We start from the raw sequence: 6,648 nt of genomic DNA, 5'->3' as shown, positions 1-6,648 counted from the left end.
CTCTCTGTCCCTTCTGTAGTTTATGTTTCAGGCTTATCTGTTTGCAGATACCTTATATTCTAGTGTGTTTGTGTTGAACCCTACCTGAGACATTACTCTTTACTAATTTGCATCAATTTTATAACTGATATGTTTTGGCTTGCTTAAACTCTCTTAAAATTCTTTACCGTCACTCTTCTTTTTCCTTTTTCTTTTCCTTCTTGATTTTTTTTGTTGTTGTTGTTGAAGTTGTAGCTTTTGTGGGTAAATCAAAACTGCACTGAGCATTCTATTCAATTAAATAAAAATCTACTTTATCCAGTGCAGTGGGTGAATGCCGTGGCTGGGAATGTGACAATGGCCTGGGGGCTCCCTTATCATCCACTGTGGTCCCCTCAAATGCTCCTTACAGGACTAAGAGGATGTTCTTCATGTTCAACCCCAGTTCTTGACGGTCTTCTGACACTCCATTGTGTCTTGTATGCCAGGTAATATAATATTGTTATTATTTTAACACCTTATTTTAAAAAATTAAACTGGGGTGCCTGCTGGCGCAGTCAGTTAAGCCTCGGACTCTTGATCTCAGCTCAGGTCATGATCTCAGGGTCCTGAGATCGAGCCCCACATTGGGCTCCCCGCTCAGCACAGAGTCTGCTTAAGATTCTCTTCCTTCCTTTGCCCCCCACCAGCTTGCACTCTTTCTCTCTCCTAAATTAATTAATTAATTAAAATTAAAATTAAAAATAAGTAAACATACTAAAAAGTTATCAGAATAGTACAAAGGACATCCACATACTCTTTACCTAGATTGGCCAAATGGTAACATTTTCCACATTTACAGTGTGAGTGTGTGAATGCTGCATCCTTTGATATGTGGTCATTATAATGACCCTACATCCCTAAATACCTTAGTAAAAATTTCCTAAGAATAAAGACACTCTTTATATAACCACAGCATAATTGCCAAACAATGAAAATGTAATATTGGTAGATTGTTATCACCAAATATATAGCCCGTACGTGCATGTTACTAATCTTAATAATGTGCTTTAGAGCAAAATATTTTTTTCTTCTGGTAGGCACCACCTCAGCCAACCAACCAAAGGCAGCATCATCCATATTGGGACAAAACCCTATCAGGAGCCTCTTGATATGATGCACTGGAAAGAATACAATGTCACTTCAGTTGTACTCCTGCCCAAAATGCATGCCTGAGTCTGATCGTGAGGGAACAGCAGACAGACCCACAATGAGCGGAATTCTGCAACATAACTGTCTCACGCTCTTTAAAAATGTCAAGGTTAAGAAACAAAGAAAAGGGGAGGAACTAATCCAGGTTAAAGGAGTTGTTAAGGGCCTGACAACTGAGTGCAATGCATAAGTCTGGAGAGAGCTGGAGTAAACTCGTTCTAAAACAGGGGTTGGCAAACTATTTCTGTAAAGAGCCCGATAATAAATATTTTCGGCTTTATGGGCCATATGGTCTCTGTTGAAACTACTCAACTCTGTGGTTGTAATATGAAAGCTGCCATAGACAACATGTAAACAAATGGGCATGATTTTATTGCAATAAAACTTTACTTCTGGAAACAGATGGCAGGTGGGCTGTAGTGTGCGGATCCCACCTCTAAAGGGCATTGGGACAATTAGCAAAATTTGAATATGGATAGAGGATCAGGTAATATTTTTACTTTGTTTTGTCAGTGCTAACCTTCCTCAAATTGATAACTGTGTGATGGTTATGTAAGAGAATATCCTTGTTCTTAGGGGATACACACACATCGTTGAGACGGAGAGAATATTATGCATGGATCCGTAGATAGATAGATCTTTATCTGATCTGTATCACTTTCTTTTTCTAATCCAGTCTCTAATCCAAGGTCACGCTTTTCATTCCATCTTGTTTAGTGCAGACTGCTTTTTCTTCTTTTCTCTCTCTTTCATGATTTTGATATTTTCGAAGAGTCAAGCCAGGCTCTTTTTGTAACCTCTCTCTCAATTTGTATTTGTCTCAGGATTAGATTCACACTGTGATTTTTGGTAGCATTACTATAAAAGCGATATTCTGTCTCACTCAGCACATCCCATCAGGAAGCACAGGATGCCAATTTATTCCGTGATGGGTGACGTTAGCATTGATCACTTGGTAAACATGGGGTTTTCTGGACATCTCCACTCTAAAGGTAACTTGCTTCATCACTCTCCATTTGCTATTTTATAATTTATTGAAACAGCCTTCATTGTGAAATCTGACATCTCCCTCTGTTCATAGGAGCCATCATTTCCTGCATTTTATACACTTACAAAAAGGAACGAGCTGCATTGTATTGGTGACCTTCGCGCTCAAGAGATGCTTGTGAAATCTTCTCGTAAGAGTCAACATTTGTTTTTGTCACATGAAAAATTCTTTCCATTACCTTTGCACATAACAGTGCAACACAAAGGCTGGGCCTCTTAATCACGTGGTGGGAGGAACCCTTGCAGAGACCCAGCATGTTTAAGAACACACTCTTCTATTTAAAGGTTATCCTGCGAATACCAAAGAACTACCACCGCTGGGCGGGAGGTGGTGGCTTTGATTCATAGACCTTTCAGGGCTGCCGTGATTTGCATTACTATAGTAAGGACAGTTTTATTAAAAGTTATACGTTATAATAACCTAGATTTTTAAAAACATGAATATGGATCTTAGGATATTGATGTACCAGCCACACAGCTAACTAAGAGTTCAGAAAATAAACAAAAAATACCAAGATTAACACTTTGAATGTTTCGAATGATTTTTAGAACTGAAAAGGTATAGGTTTGGTTATGAATGTGGCCCACCAAATGCCTTTCTTGGCACACCTCAGGAGGTACTGACAAGGAAGCCGGGACCCCAGGGACATTTATTTGGGTAGACGTCATGCACATTCACATCTGTGACCAGGTCCACTTTAGCCACTGGGCATCCTGGCACAGTGAATGGCACGTAATGGTTACATGTGAAATGAACACCTGAATAAGTGAATTCAAGGAAGGGAAGGAGTGGAGGTTTTCAATCCAAACAGAGAAATGGGGTTGGTAGTGTGGACACATCCTTTGTGAGGGATGAGGCAACATGACATGCTTATCTGTAATGGAAAATGCCAGGCACCTCACAAAGCCAGTGGATTAAGAGAATTTTCAAGCTTGACACATTGGAGCTGAAACAGGAAATCATTTGGGGTTCCTCTGCCTTGATGGATGGGGCCATGTAGTATATTATGGCTTTGAAAACAAATACACCCGGAAGAGTGAAAGGGAGGCGATTGCTGAGAGTAAACTCAAAAGCCACTGTCCTCCCAATTATCTTCGGAAGAGATAAAGATTTATTGAAGGATGTTTGTTCAGGATGATCAATGGTTTCCTGTCCGGCTCTAGGTACCCAGCAGAAAATTTTCATTTTCTACAGTGAGTGGAGGACACCAATTTATCTCTCTTTCCGAGGTTATGCTTGACTGGAGGTACACAGAGTGAGCACACCTCACTAAGGCTCTTCCATCACTATCTCCATAGAAAGGGATTCGATAAATCCACTTTAGGAAAATATCCCATGGTGCATTTACTTCATACGGAAAGTTTTGATGGTCATTCCTCTCGGACTTGGGCCCCAGATCCCTTGGGCAGAAATGAGTGTGGTAGGGATGGGAAAGGATGCCGAGGTACAGCCAGGAGCACACAGTCGCCTGTCATCTGTGGGACAGAATCAGTATTGAGCAGAATTTCATCTGAGAAATTCAGAGCCCCTCCAGCAAGAGCCAGGGAACCAGAGCTTCAAGCTGGAGCTAATCTGTGAGATGGGGCCGGGAGAAATGAGCCTCTTCCTTTTGCTTTCATTGGCCAAGCGTATATCGAGTACCTTTCATCCCAAGAGCATTGCTCATTCCCCAAATGCCCTCCATTTCCTGCAGCCCACAGAAGCCCAACCCAAGTTTGGGCAGTAATCCTCACTGTGGGTCTGAGAGAGGCAGAGACTTTGGGCAACAACTCACAGTAGGGAACGGAAAAGATTTCCCAGCATGATGCTCCTGATGGTAATGGGGATTCTTGATCCCCAGAGAGCCTGTACTATTTTCTCCTTCCTGTCTATCCATCCACCTAAGCTATCCTTCCTTCCTCAGAGACCACGCTACCCTATAAAATCTGCCCTGGGTAGCTGCCACTATCCTCCACGTATGTGATCTGCTTCTAACCCAATTTTCCATCTGAGTTAACAAGACCAAGTGAGGTGAAGCAATTTGACCTTGATCCCCAGTGAGCTTGTGACTGAGTCTACATTTAGAAGAGAACTCAGCCCTCTCCAACCAGAGCTACTCACAACAGCCACCATGGCCCTGAGCCTTTCAGCTGCACTTAGATGTGGTCTAGAGTAATACCCACTTAAGCACCAGATGGATGTTTGCCAACCCAGATCGGTTGGCAGGCCACTCTGAAAACTTCTTCACTCTTCCTAAGCGCTGTCCATCCTTCCATCAATCAACCAAGCAACTTTGTAAATTAGTAAGACAAAATTTTCCAAAGGACATCCTTGTCTCCCAGTCATTCTTTTTAGCACCTTTATCACTGCAGAACATTTGCTCCTGTTTTTTAAAAAGAAGCATAAAGAGGAAGGCATGAGAAACTTCAGTGGAACTTTCTTACTCATTGCCTGAGATATGCTATTTTCTAGCTTCTTATTTTATTCTCTTCTTTAAAAATTAATTTCTTTTTAAAAAGCAGCAAAACTATCTATAATCTGATGAATTAAAATAGTTTCCCCCATTACTAATGAAACCAATTTTTAGAACTAGTGTTCAATTTGGCAGTTTTAATTATAGACATATTTCCAAATCTGATTAGAGTGTCCAACATATATTCGACTGTGGCTGTATGTTTTATTCCAGGAGGAAAAAGTGTCCTCTTTCCGTTTGCCCAGAGTGCTTGTTTAGCATTGAATTGGTGAAGGACGTGTATAATTCAGACAGATGGGGACCCTGCCTTGAAGGGTCTTACAGATGCAGAGAGACACAGGCATGGCTGCAGCCAGGCAGGGCCAGAGGACAGCAGGGTGGGGTCCAGGGAGCATTCTTTCAGGAAGAGAGAATGAAAATGTGTCAGAGCCTCAAGGATGCTAGAAACCAAAGGTGGGGGGAGCTCTAGAAAGGATTTGGTTTAAATGCCCCTCTCACTCCAACTCTGGATGTGGAGACCTCAGCAAGGATGGAGGGCATTCAGCTCCCTCAGCCTGGACAGACCCCACTATCTGACAGGAGAGTCATAGGCTCACAAAGCAGAACTTATTGGGGCAGGATATATGGATCCAGTTTTCCCCATATGGGGATTCCAGCTCCTGGGAAATGCCCAACCCAAGGAGATGTGTACAGGAGACGAGGCATGCAAAACAGTGAGCTCAATGCCTTGCATGGAACAGAGGCTTAATAAATATTTCTTGAATGATTAAAAGAATGAGTGAATGGATGGCTGCAAGTTTATTCCTTTTACTCCTTCTGATTCCTGTAGGGTCTCTGTTTTTGAGACCAAGCAAAGATCCTAAGTGATCTTGCTAAGATGGCCAACCACCCCGGAGCTGACAGTAGGTCTACAATATCAACCTAGCCTAGCCGGGTCCCTGTGCCCAGCACACTAGTGTGGAAAGACAGGAAGCGGGGGTAATAACTAAGCTTGGTCCGGGGCACCCTGTCTCCCAGGCTCTCTTCCAAGTGTACCTCGTATCTTAACCTTTTAATCCTCACAGCACCTCTGTGTTATAGACATGCTTATTAACACCATTAACAGATGAGAAAACTGAAGCTCAGAAATATTAAGTAAGTTGCTCAGATACCCTGCTAGGACTGATACCAATAGCAATAACCATAGTCCAAATACCACAACTGGATGGAGGCCGTCCTTGAGGAAGAACATGGACCCGGGAATCCCCAGGAAATGAATGACATACGGTCAGGTGGGATGTGGTTTGTGGCTCAAGGAAATCCATTCAGTTTGGTAGAAAACCCCTGCTAGAGACTGAATTTAAGGGGACAAAGACCTTCCCCAGTAAGAGGCAGGTGGCAGTGACTGAGCAAAAAGTTCAGATGCCATTAAATTGTGGACAGCCAGAAAGCAAAGCAAGAAATGAAAGACAGATTGTGCTGGGAACATGTGGTGGGGCTTAGTGAAGGCCTACAATCTACCATGGGTAAGCTATGATCCAAGGTTAGGGCAGCAAGATAAATTCAGTCTCTGTCTGCAAAGGGCCTGCCCTGCTGAAATTCCGCCAGCTTTGCTCAGGGTCTGGATGGCCTGGGTGTAAAGGTACCAGGTCTCAAGGACTCAGAGACAGCATGACTGCTGAGGGTGGAACCCACTGCAAGTAGGCAAGGGAAAGCAAGAAAGCAAGCTGTCTGTCCGGGGGAGGGAAAACAGGTGTCGGGCAAGTGGTCCTGGCAAAAGGCTGAGATGGAATCCAGCATCCAGAGTGGCCATTCAAGCAGAGGCTGAACAGACAATTGGCAGATGGGCGGCATCAGGTATCAGCGTACCTACAGGTGGGCAGCCAGATGGTACCTGTTGATTCCCAGAGGTACAGGTAAAAAGACAGTTGGCAACAAGTGGCTGTGGTCTACAAGGGGTCCAAGAAACTCACTGATGAGGTCAGAGATCAGCAGAGGC

The 6,648-nt window shown here is 43.3% G+C and overlaps 1 long non-coding RNA gene across 1 annotated transcript; it reads left to right on the top strand.

Moving 5' to 3' along the window:
* Window positions 1–247: 247 nt before the first annotated feature.
* Window positions 248–2,714, top strand: LOC103667877. Its single transcript, XR_569887.1, has 3 exons — window positions 248–467; window positions 2,058–2,162; window positions 2,252–2,714. It is a non-coding gene; the product is annotated as an uncharacterized LOC103667877 (long non-coding RNA).
* Window positions 2,715–6,648: the final 3,934 nt, after the last annotated feature.

The sequence above is a fragment of the Ursus maritimus genome, unplaced genomic scaffold (genome assembly GCF_017311325.1).
Source record: "Ursus maritimus isolate PB19 unplaced genomic scaffold, ASM1731132v1 scaffold_7, whole genome shotgun sequence".
Lineage (NCBI taxonomy): Eukaryota > Metazoa > Chordata > Mammalia > Carnivora > Ursidae > Ursus > Ursus maritimus.
Note: the sequence above shows the minus strand (reverse complement) of the source record. Positions and strands in the feature narration are given on the sequence as shown.